At 36.4% G+C, this 12,067-nt stretch overlaps 2 protein-coding genes and 1 non-coding gene across 6 annotated transcripts in view; 1 reads left to right on the top strand and 2 right to left on the bottom strand.

The window, feature by feature from the left end:
* LOC134801444 (ankyrin-1-like) overlaps positions 1-12,067 on the bottom strand; it is a 164,368-nt gene that overhangs the window by 32,322 nt on the left and 119,979 nt on the right. The window lies entirely within an intron of this gene.
* LOC134801505 (DNA-directed RNA polymerases I, II, and III subunit RPABC5) overlaps positions 1-12,067 on the bottom strand; it is a 104,616-nt gene that overhangs the window by 65,451 nt on the left and 27,098 nt on the right. The window lies entirely within an intron of this gene.
* Positions 8,083-8,186, top strand: LOC134801675 (U6 spliceosomal RNA). The gene has a single exon (XR_010145713.1). It is a non-coding gene; the product is annotated as a U6 spliceosomal RNA (small nuclear RNA).

Genomic DNA, 12,067 nt, shown 5'->3' with positions numbered 1-12,067 from the left:
TATCATTTGATATTTACCAGTTGCTTTTCGGTGAAGAAAAACATCGTGAGGAAACCGGACTAATTCCAATAAGGCCTAGTTTCCCCTCTGGGTTGGAAGGTCAGATGGCAGTCGCTTTCGTAAAAACTTGTGCCTATGTCAAATCATGGGATTAGTTGTCAAGCGGACCCCAGGCTCCCATGAGCCGTGGTAAAATGCCGGGATAACGCGAGGAAGAAGAAGAATTTTATCACGAAAATTGACAGTGCTGCAGCAGTAATGTTGCAACAGAGTAATGCTGCTGCAGTCGCCATATCTTAGAAAGTTATTTAAAAACGCGAGCGAGGCGAGCGCGAAAAATTTTCGATATAAAAACGCAATTTGATAGACAGTTCTACATTTTTTCTTTTAGTATGGAAATCAACCACATAATTTTATCACGAAAATTGAGAGTGCTGCAGCAGTAACGTTGCAACAGAGTAATGCTGCTGCAGTCGCCACCCGAATGTCACCTTTATCATATCTTATAATGTAATTGTAAACGCGAGCGAAGCGAGCGCGAAAATTTTTCGATATAAAAAACGCAATTTGATAGACAGTTGTACATTTTGCTTTTAGTCCCAACCAGGCGCGAATCCAGGATTTCATACAGAGAAGGGATGGGACAGTTTTCTATCAGCCTAGCTTCGCATATAAGGGCTCGATATTTAAGGGTCTCAGCGAGGTTGTTTTCATACAGAAAAGATGCAAGAAAGCAGAGCTTGGAATTGACCAAGTGAATGTGAAGTGTGAGCAAGGCAGAAGGCCCAGCTGCGAAAGAGGAAAGCTTGGATTTGGATCCAAGCCCAAGTATAATTAAGGCAGAAGATCAACTTTTCCATAAGGCAGAAGACCTCGCATAAGACCTTACGCCGAACTGCAAAAGAGTGGCTTGAAATAGAATCTATGCATGTAATCACGACTCTTCTACTGCTCGCTCTTTGGCTTCACTCGAAAGCGCTACTTGATAGGATGCTTTTAGTTTTCGGCTTTCACGGGGCCCCTTATAACACTTTGACAGTTAGGTCTCAGGATCGCGGCTAAGGAGCAACTCGGCTGGCTTGGCCGACAAATCGGGCGTGCAAGAAAGCAAAATTCGCCATAAAATCGGTAACCTATGTCGAAAAAATTGGCTGGCCGCAAGCCCGAAAGCAAGATTTTTTTCCATGACTTTAAGGGCCTCCGCGTAAGGTCAAATCGAAAGCCTACGTTGTAGATGTTCTTACGTACCCTCACTCTCTTACTTGATCCCTACGACCCTTCGTTATTAGATGGGTACATGTACACGTATAAAAGTTTCATGTAGGTACAGTCAACGGTAAAAATATGGGTGTAGACTACTTACTCAAAAATATGTCCCATAGTTCTTAATTCACTGACATAAGAGTTATGGGACATATTTTTGAGATGATTTGTACACCCATATTTATACCGTTGACTGTAACTACTCCACGACGACTGCAATGCTGATGCAGCCTGCGCGTTTTTTTTTTGCCTACGGTTTTGGTGCCCCGGTACCCGGCACTGCGAATGACAGAGGTCAATGTTTTTTTCTCAAAGTACCCACCTTCGTGGCCATTATTAAGTGCTTAAATGAGGCGATACCTACGTATGAATATGGATTTGATATGGGTGCGATATAATTACGATTAGGTATAATTCATAATAGAGAAAATTTATAATTTTAAATAATTATGCAATTATACGCGTGTTGATATGTGTGTTTATTTTACCACTACGTAACTATGTAAACTCATTTTTAATTTTCTTGATTACTTCATGTTTACTCAGTTCCCCAAAAGATGGCACTGTGCAATGAGGGGCAATTAATTTACTGTCGTTTAATTTTGTTGTATTATTAGTTTATTAAATCTACATAATTATTCAATTATATTTGTTGATATCCGTACCCCATCTGAAACTTAATTTGGCAAAATCTTTCCTCGGTGGCTTATTCATGTCACAAAGTATTAAATTCAGCGCCATCTGTTAGTTTACCAGGGTACTCATTTACTCAATAGTGGTAGCACATATTTGAAAAAAGTTTGCCCCTCCTTCCTAAGTAGCGCCATAAGATTCAGGGGCAAACTTAAGTCAATCGAGTGTTGTGGCTACCCCCCCTTATAGGGGTTGAATTTTTATAGCCTATAACCTGGCCGGGAATTTTCTCGACAGATTAGTAAAGTTTTCATCAAAATCCGTTCAGCCGTTTTCACGTGATGCGCGTTCAAATAAACAGACAAACAGATAAACAGATAAACAGACAAACAGACAAAAATTCTAAAAACTTTTGGAACGTGTTCTGTTATCGATTCTAAGTATCCCCAGCCAACTTTTTTTTTAAATATCTTCCATGTACAGACTTTCGACCGTCTTCAGCTTTATTATATGTATAGATTAATCAGACTATTCACTTTCATATATAAGAAAATAAGCATATATGTTTGTATCGAAGTGCGGCAAATATATCAGTAGTCATGATTGAGGCCATATCAATACTAATAAGATTCATATATTAAGTTGTTTTCAGACATCAAGTTAGGTCATCCGAGAATATACGTAGCTCCAGAGAGAGGCAAGTCACAGTTTTTTTTCTATAAGCTTACGACTTTTTTTGTTCGAAGACGGGGTTGTCCATATACGATGGAGCTAAAATTAGAAATGCAATCACTGCAGCACGTATTCAATAATGATTTGAATGCGAGTATGTGCCACTTGCACACTTGTGACTTTGGGGACATTGATTTTTAGCCAAATTGAAAAAATTTCTGATATCATTGGAATATTCGTTACGTTATTTTACCGATTTTGGATCATCATTGGCCACATCATCTGTTGTAGATGCTCGTTGCGGCGCTAGTGGGTTTATGGGGTCCCGCATCGCCGTTTATGGCTATAAAGTCCTACAGCAGCGCGGCATTTCTTGCCACATCGATCGCACACACAACGCGAGTCCGCTGAACAGAAACAGGACCGATTTAATTATTTTTAAATGGGTATATACTATATATATCTTGAGATAATGCACATGACACGTAATTCAAGGAATTGTCTGACTGTACTATCTATTACATATTCCTACCAAACATGTGCCAGCTTGCCATTAGAAACTAATAAACAATACACATTAGGTACATTACATTGCATCGTAAAGTAATGAAGATAATGTTTATTTGATGTACAGTTGACGGCACCGTAAAGGGTAACACGGTCAGGGCGTGATAAATATTGTGACGAATTAAGGACGGGAAGCCTTAGCAATGGTGTCTGAGGGGGCGCGTATTCAGAAGCTAGCGGAAAATATGATGACAATTCGATATCAATGTCGGTGCGCCCGTCTACTTGGAATCGGCGCGTCTAGCGATCGCAGTGAAGTGATTCTCGTATTGGTAATAGATCTAAAAGTACGTTTCTGAAGAAGCTCTTGGCTTTTCTATCGTATATTGTAGAAATATCAATACGATTTAATATGTATGTTATGTTACTATGATATGTTTTACCCCTGTCTGTACCAGAACCTTAATCTAATTATTTACTATTTAAGTAAATAATTGAATGAATGGATGGATGAATGAATAACAATATTGTGACATCCTTCAATTCAATTCTAGACAATTTTATTTTACTTATTATTTATTATACGTATATCCATGATTCCAATTAATTTTAATTTTATTATAAATCTTGATCTCATTGTCAAAATATTGTGTTAATGATTAATTTTAATGTACTTACTAACATCTAGCTGTAATGTATTATGGTACTAACAATATTGTATGGAATTTTTATATTCTGAAATAAAGATATTTTATTTTATTTTATTTTTTATTTTTTTTAAGTTTTTCGTTCGTTATATTTATTTTCATTAATATAAATGGTACATTAACTTTATGGCTGTCTTCGTTTACTTTATATGTTTTCATTAATGTAAAAGGCACATTAAATTAGCAGAAACAGCTACGTAAATAAAACGTTAGTTTTTATGATTATTTTATTAGAAATCTTCAAGCGGGGTTCTTATTCCAAAAAGATTTCCAAAGATTTACAATAACACTGACAGAAACTGTGCACACACAATCCAATGTTTCAAACGCACAGACCGACTGCTGACAGATATACGTATGCTACACATGTAGCATACGTATATCTAACACTTACATATACCAACATCAAAACATTTATAACAATGAAAATTTACTACAAAATTCCAGTAACCCTTACTCAACCTTTAAAAGCACGAGGCCCATTTTTACAATTTGCTAATATGTTTATAGTACGAACACTTTCAACATATTTGCGGCGCGGTACGCCCAAGTCTGCAATTGTTTTTATGAATCACTGCTAAGAATAGCTGGTAATTACTCTACCTTATACCAGCTTATACCTATTGAGTAAGGTAATTGTCCCAGTGTTTGATAGTGAAGCTGAAGGTATCATCTTTATCAATAGAAATATATTTCATACAATACTTGGAATTAGCAATTAGAGTTTGATGTATAAAGTGTGTACGATACATGGCAAGGTGTTGAATACCTTTTTCATTAGTTCACCTATTGCTTTCAATTTCAATTTTGAAATTGATTATTTATTTGTCAATAGTGGGTTTACAAAGTCTTAACTTGATTTTGGAACAATAAAGGACTTATCCCACCTGTGTAGTAGAGAAGCTAACCAAATTAGGTTCAGCTTGACCTTTGGACATGTAGGACGTAAAATGAGCGAAAAGATTGAATCCCTTTACTTAAAAATAAACAAATCCTACAGGAACTTATAAGATAAAAAGAGATAGGTACATACTTATAGAGTACTCTAATAATGCAAGGTAATCTTGGCGAGGCCATAAGTACTTGAGCAGTTTTAGGAGTGACATGATGTTTTCGCTAAAAATAGAAGTTTTAATGATCGTATTATGATATCATTGTATTGAAATAATCTCTGATGATGTGTATGTATACATTTGTACTGCGTACCTATTGAATGTTTTTCACATATTCGCTTAATATCTTTAGACGGTTAATTAATTGTTTGTTTTTTTATACGAGAAAACCAAGAATAATACGACGGAGGGATCGACGTTATTCTAGCCTAATATGATTAATAGGCTAAAATAATCTAATAGGTCAAGGGCAAAATTAATAGCCTAAATAAATCTAATGTAAGACTAATAAGCACAAAAAGGACATAGCTCTAGAGAGTTATCGGTTATCGGGCGTATGCCGGGAGTTGTTTGGCGTTTGTTTTAGCGCCACTTGCACCATCCCACTAACCCGGGGTTAAGCGGTTAAACCGTTAACCCAGTGTCAAATTGTACTGGTAACCATGGTAACTCCAGATTTAACCGGTTAACCCTGGGTTAGTGAATGGTGTAAGTTGCCGTAAGTATTAAATTCGATTGACATAGCTACCCTTTTTCGTCAATAAACTGGTGGCGGTGTATAGGGTAGAAATTTTAAAGGTTTTGAAGCTTGAAACAGAGAAGAAAAACGACAATCCTTCTCGTTATAAATCACGCATGCAAACTGCAATAAATCGCTTGATTACTTTCGTGGATCATCGATGAGCGTAATCTCTCTTGTAAGCAACAATAATTTACTTTCGATTCCAATTGCACGCATCACTGCAATACCTGCATAGCTTATTAAAACGAATCGGAAACTAATTAATTGGTATAAATGCCGATCATTCATTCAATCAGTCATTCAACACGGTAAAAGATATCTACTTCCGATCATTATTGTTGCATCTCTAAAGGGGCCCACTGATTAACAGTCCGCCGCACGGTATCGGCCTGTCAGTTGTTCGGAACTGTCAAAATTTTGTTCTAACTGACAGGCCGATACCGTCCGGCGGCGGACTGTTAATCAGTGGGCCCTTAAGCATTTGATGTGTAAGAAGTGTATACAAAAGGATTCCCGCATTTTTAATGATATGCAATTCCTGGACAGTCACCATACATTATTGATCAATAGTGTTTTTTAAACGTTACAGGTCCAGGGTTTAAAAAATGTTGAAAACATCAGAACTTCTCGCTATTAACTCCAACAAAGTCAACGAATTTTTAATCAAATCCCACGGCTGTTGTCCTTGTCCAAATCAATTGGTCCGATAGTGTAGGTATCTGCTACTAATAAAGGTAAGTGACCAAAGTGACCACGTTAGGAGCGGCGACTGACATCATCTCCAGAACCTCAGAAAGGTTACTTATGCATTGTTTATTTGCTTACGTCTATTGTATATAAATAGCCGTGCCGTATATAAATAGATATATTTTTGGAACATTGAATCTTGATTTTTATAATTTAGAGATCTTTTATACCTAGTGACTCGATATCTGCTATGTTTTTATAGATATTCACAAAATCTGCAAATGCCATAGGTATAAACCTATGATTATGATAGCTCTTATGAATCAACCTATACTCGTAGTAACAGTAAGTCTAAAGTTACGCTACGGACGGGCAACTGCAATGATCCTCAGAAAGGTCACAAATGCGATATATAAATAATGTTTATTTTCTTAGGTTCCTTTTCCATCGATTGTCTCGATGGGAAAGGAACGACGACCTTTTCCATCGAAACAATCGATGGAACGGGATCGATCTTCTAATAATGGTAGTGACAAAAGAGAAGGAGCAGCGACTGACATCACCATCAGTAAGGTTAATGCGTTGTGGATGATGTGTGTTTATGTCCGATGCATGTTAATGGCTGTTGGATTTGTTGACTCTTCATACGACTAATTGATTACTTAATCATGTTTACGTGATTGTTTTACTTCATAAACCTATGTTTCATGGGACTTTAGGTATAAAATAAATTAATAGCTTTAAATTTTAGTAGACTATCGAAAGATTTCTTAAGTAAAACTGGTAAGCAACTTGAGATAATTTAATGATACAATGTGACGATTGGCGAACTAACAAATTTTGTATTCGGTACGGTTACTTTCGGTTTCGGTTAATTCAAGTTTGCGCTAGTCAAAATTGTATTTATATATTGATATAAGTAATCAATATTATACTTTTTGCCCCCAACATTTGCGGCCTATATTCAAGTTGATTGGCAAAGATATATACTTTCACATTCATAAAACTGGAAACCCTATTACATTTCCAAAGTCATCATTAAAAAAGTCATTAACCATTAATTAAACAACTGTACCGATATTCGGAACCTAATAATAATATTGAGAATGGCAACACTGCGTAGTCGGTCGTATTGTCCTTTTCTAGCATATACGTCCTTCTCTCTCCCACACTCCCACCACTCAGGCAGGTTGCTTTGACAGTTAAACAAGGCAAATTTTCAAGTCATTGGCTTGCTGTTTTTCCATCTGGAAGGTCGTGAAGCTAAACTGCTGGTGAGTTTTTGAATTTGTACCCCAGTTTAGCTGACTATATTGAAAAACAGTTTCTAACGGTTTTTGCCGTTCGAAATAAATATTTAAATTTAGTAGTCCGATAAACTATCTAGCAAATAAAAACGATCCGGAATAGTGATGTGCAAGTGTTTTCGAAGGCTGCCTGCGCGCACCGTGGCTATGCCAATGAAAATACTAAAACACATATGTTAGAAAACACATCGAGCTGGTAAAGCGTGCACGTGTCACCATTAGAATTTAATTTGATACCTACATTAAGTCTCTTCCGAGTCTTGTTAGTTTAAATCTTTGTGTATGTATAATAACGGTTGAAATTATAATACTTAAATGGTGATGTGTGGAGGCATACCCTTCAGTTTTCAAGTGATTTGTGTTTTCGAATACGAAAGGATCGGATAGTTAATACGTGTTAAGTAGAGCCTATGTATTGAGGTAGAAGTTTATAGACGTGTAGGTTTTATCTGCCCAAGTATCTATCAGCAATTTGTCTTTTTATCCCGTTCCGGGTGAATATAATATTGCAAAATTATTTTTTTTGTGAATTAAATTGCTGATAAATAAGTGTACCCGCTTAGGAGTCGACGAAGCCCCGCCTTCGCGGGGCTTCTATTTCCGCTCTGAGGGACACAAGGTAACGAACAAACCTACATCGCAAACATTGCATTTATTTTTGTGGAAAGTGAGTACTTCGGCAGTACATAAACTTAAATCTGACTAGATATAGAGAGAGATTAGCATGGCTCTGCGCAAGAATGACATGCGAAATCGTGAAGTATTTCACTCTTGATCTACCAACTTATATCTCTCCAACTAGATATTTAATTTTGAAAAAATTGTTAAAATGTAGGTAGGTTAAAATGTAGGTACCTACTTAAATAAATAACTTAGCAGGTACTTACAGCTTAAAAGGTTAAGGAAAATAACTCTTGCATGTAGTTGCTATATGTGCTTGTGTTATATTGGATTTGAATAACTTGATTATTAATTCGTTACGTAACTACATACAAGAGGGTCAATTCTTAAGCCTACCTACCTACCTACATAAATAGTACACTTGGCATTAACGATACGGGAATCTTTAGATTGATTCTTTGACGAAGACGCATGGTTTGGTTCATATTGTCAAATTATATTAGTTAACTGAAGAGTTAAAGTTTAGTTTTGGCAAATCTGCGCGTCACCGTGAATGACACTTTCTAAAAGTGCCTGTAAAAGCCTGCATAAAGCCTTTCACCTTGTCGAGCAAGGAACCCGCAACTAAGGGAATATTACCCATAAACTCAGGGTATTCGATTTGAATGATATTCTTAAACCTACGTCTGTTATGGTTCCACCTGCGTAAGGTGTGCCTAAGAAAATCTTTTATTCGTTCACAAACTAACGTCAAGTTATTTGTGATGAAACCAATATATTATGTACCTATCTAAGCCTGCGCAAGGCTGCCATGTCTCCACCTGCGTAAGGTGTGCCAAAGAATCTTTGATTCATTCACAATCTGACGTCAAGTTATTGATGATAATATTATAACCTATGTAAGCCTGCGCAAGGCATGTCAGACATATTCACAGAAATATAAATGATATGGTCATAACACATGCGAGCAAGTAAGCCACAATCAGAAAAATATTACAAAAATGAATTTGTAAATATCTCCTTTTAGAGAAAGTAAAAAGGGTTCTAACAAAATCAGTCGAAATAGGCAAGGCTATGTTATTAGTTTTCATTTTTGTTTACCAATCTATTCTAAAAGGGTCCCAAACACCCTATTGGCTAAGCCCAAAATTGGGCTAATTAACTGTGGTAAAAGTGAAAACTGCTTTCCATTTACATTACATTTCTAAAATTATAAGGTATAAAATAACCTAAGATTCCAGGCCTATCTCGACTCATTTTTATTTTAAAGATGAAAAAATCTTTGCACCCTAATATAAAATTGTGGTCTGGAGACGCTTAGCCTCATAACTTGGGCGGCATAGAGAATACTAAGAGATTTAGTCACCTAATTTCGATTATAAGCCCAGGCAGAAAATTGATAATTAGAATCAGGAGTGGTCAATCCACCAAGGTCCAGACAATCTGTGGACTCTAATTTAATCAGACTATGTAAGCTCACGACAGTGCTTACGGTTCCATTCTGAAATAAGCTATGTTTACAATATAATTCAAATTATATTACTCACGGTGTGAAACAAACAGCCTGCTCAAGGTGTACAAAGGGTCCGATTAACGGCCCTATGAATATCTAAAAAACCTTTGAAGTCTAGGCCTGCTAAGGCAGACTAGAAATAAATACATATGATCTCAATGTAAGAGCAGCTCACAGTTGCATAAATTATATTTGCCTCGAGAGCACTCGACTTTCAGTTAACATGTACCTACCTATGTACACGACATGACCAAGGTTACCTACCTATTTAACTATTATATCCCTGACTGCCATGGTATAGGAAAATTATCATGTGCTGGCGGTGCTGCACAAGCATATTTGAAATAAAATATACAAAACTGGCCTGACGGGCGTTTATCAATTATGTATTTTACACCTTGTGTCTGTATTGTGACCTAGGAAGTTTTAAACCACCTGTATCGTAAGTGCTCCTATGCACGGATTAAGTTTATTTTAAACTACCCATGCCCTAACCTCAAGGGCAAGTGCTTCTATGCACGGACTAGATACTGTTATCACTTAATTCACTTATCATGACTTGTCATAGTTTGATACTGCACGTTTAACAAATTTAAGACCGTGGAATGTACCCACTACAAAAAGGTTTTTAAAAACAGTGACTGAATGGTTTGCACGAACGGTTCTAGCACAACTTCTGGGCGGTCACGTCTAGGGCATGACCCTCTAGTTCTCAATGTATACATAATTATAACATTGTGATACTGTTCGCTTTGCACAATAAAATAGGGAAACAGGAGCACGCCTTGCGAAAAGGCGAAGCTATTTTGAAACGCGAACTTTTCAAAAATAGATTGAAATATATAAATATGTCTTTGATGTGGAACATGTACACCCAAACAAATGCAGTCATTTATTATATGTTAGCAAAACTCTGCCAAAGTGTTAGTCTGTCTGTACAGTGTAACCTGAAGGCATCAATGAACAAAAATCTCTTGAAACATGGTGGATTAATTAATTTACACCCCGTCTGTGTCTTGCTCCTACCAAATCCACAATTTAAGGACCTCAACCTATCTAGGTACCCTTCTTGCTCGAGACCTGAAAAAATGTTCACAATAATCTCATGCAGACAAGTGTCGGAAAACTAGGTCCACACATGGTCCACACACTTAGCGCTACCGTGAAGTCTGTATACTGCCTTCCAGGAGGCGGGATGTTAATAGACTAGCCTATATCGTAGGCCAGAGATATAGTATACAAAAGCACACTGGCCCAAATCCAGTAATATTATAATTTCAGAACATAAAATAATTGACAATTCTGCGTATATTTGATATCAAAAAGTTACAGTTATCCTTAGTTCATAAGGAGGATAAGTATACATAAATATCAAATAAATTCGACAAAGTGTTGACTCTAGCATTGGATGAAATAGGTCCCTCTTAAAGGGCCTCCGCACAGTTATTGCAAATAATGTAAAATCACTAAATAAACACACAAATCTGCATTTTGGTTAAAACACATGCGATGAGCTAAGGTTTAGAATTAAGTACCTTATTCTTAATAATTTACACACTGGAAAGAGGAAACTGAATATTCAGAACTATGCAATGTCTATAAATGCTTTACATAAATTAAGCCACTTAAGCGTTCAGAACCAATCAAGCTTATGTCTACTAGTAGGCACCAGATAAGGTAAACTTACTGCATATATAGACATTAATGAGTACAATTTAGGTCACTTGATGATAGCTAAACATGAATATAATCAGAATGAGCCTGCACCTATACAAATATCATTGATAAGGTTCTGTGGCATTTCTATATTAACCATTTGAACGCCAAGAGCACCAAAAAGCGTCATTATCATTACTAGTCGTGCCAACATGAGTGTTATGTTATGGCTCAAGCTCTCAAAGTAACCTTCACAATTTTAAGTATGGTTTGTTTAGGTACATTAGCTCGCGTTCGCGTTAGTAAAGCGTACAAAGGATTAAATGCATTTTATAGCTATAACCAAGTATATAGCTCACATTGGCTCACAGTCATGAAAGGAATTCAGTAATTCCCTATGACATTTTAGTAAGTAGGTACCCAATACTAACTTTGTGGGTAGTGATAGTGATATAACGAATATGTACAATATTCGTCTACTTAATCCCGAGAGATTTTGGAAATAAGAAAGGTCTTGTCCTTGTTATATTCCTGCAACTGCTTACTTTACTAGATAATTATTATCAAATTTGTTAAGAGCGCTCTTACAAGAAAAGTCGAAATAATGCAAAATTGATGATACTAGTCGACGAAATTCAGGACTTTGCGCTCATTATTAGAAACAATGAGTACTTGTTCCAGTAAAAGCGTCTTCTTATCTTTATAAATATCGTTGTAAATATTAGAAAAAGGTCTTATTAAATTAGTAATGATTTTTTTTCTGATGGTCGTTTCCGAAAAACCCCGTGAAGCACTGAATGGCGAGCTCTTATTTGGAAATGTTGAGAATTTTACTCTGCTAAACCTGGCTATTTTGTATTACTAAT

This window comes from Cydia splendana, chromosome 22, assembly GCF_910591565.1.
Source record: "Cydia splendana chromosome 22, ilCydSple1.2, whole genome shotgun sequence".
NCBI classification, from domain to species: Eukaryota; Metazoa; Arthropoda; class Insecta; order Lepidoptera; family Tortricidae; genus Cydia; species Cydia splendana.
Note: the sequence above shows the minus strand (reverse complement) of the source record. Positions and strands in the feature narration are given on the sequence as shown.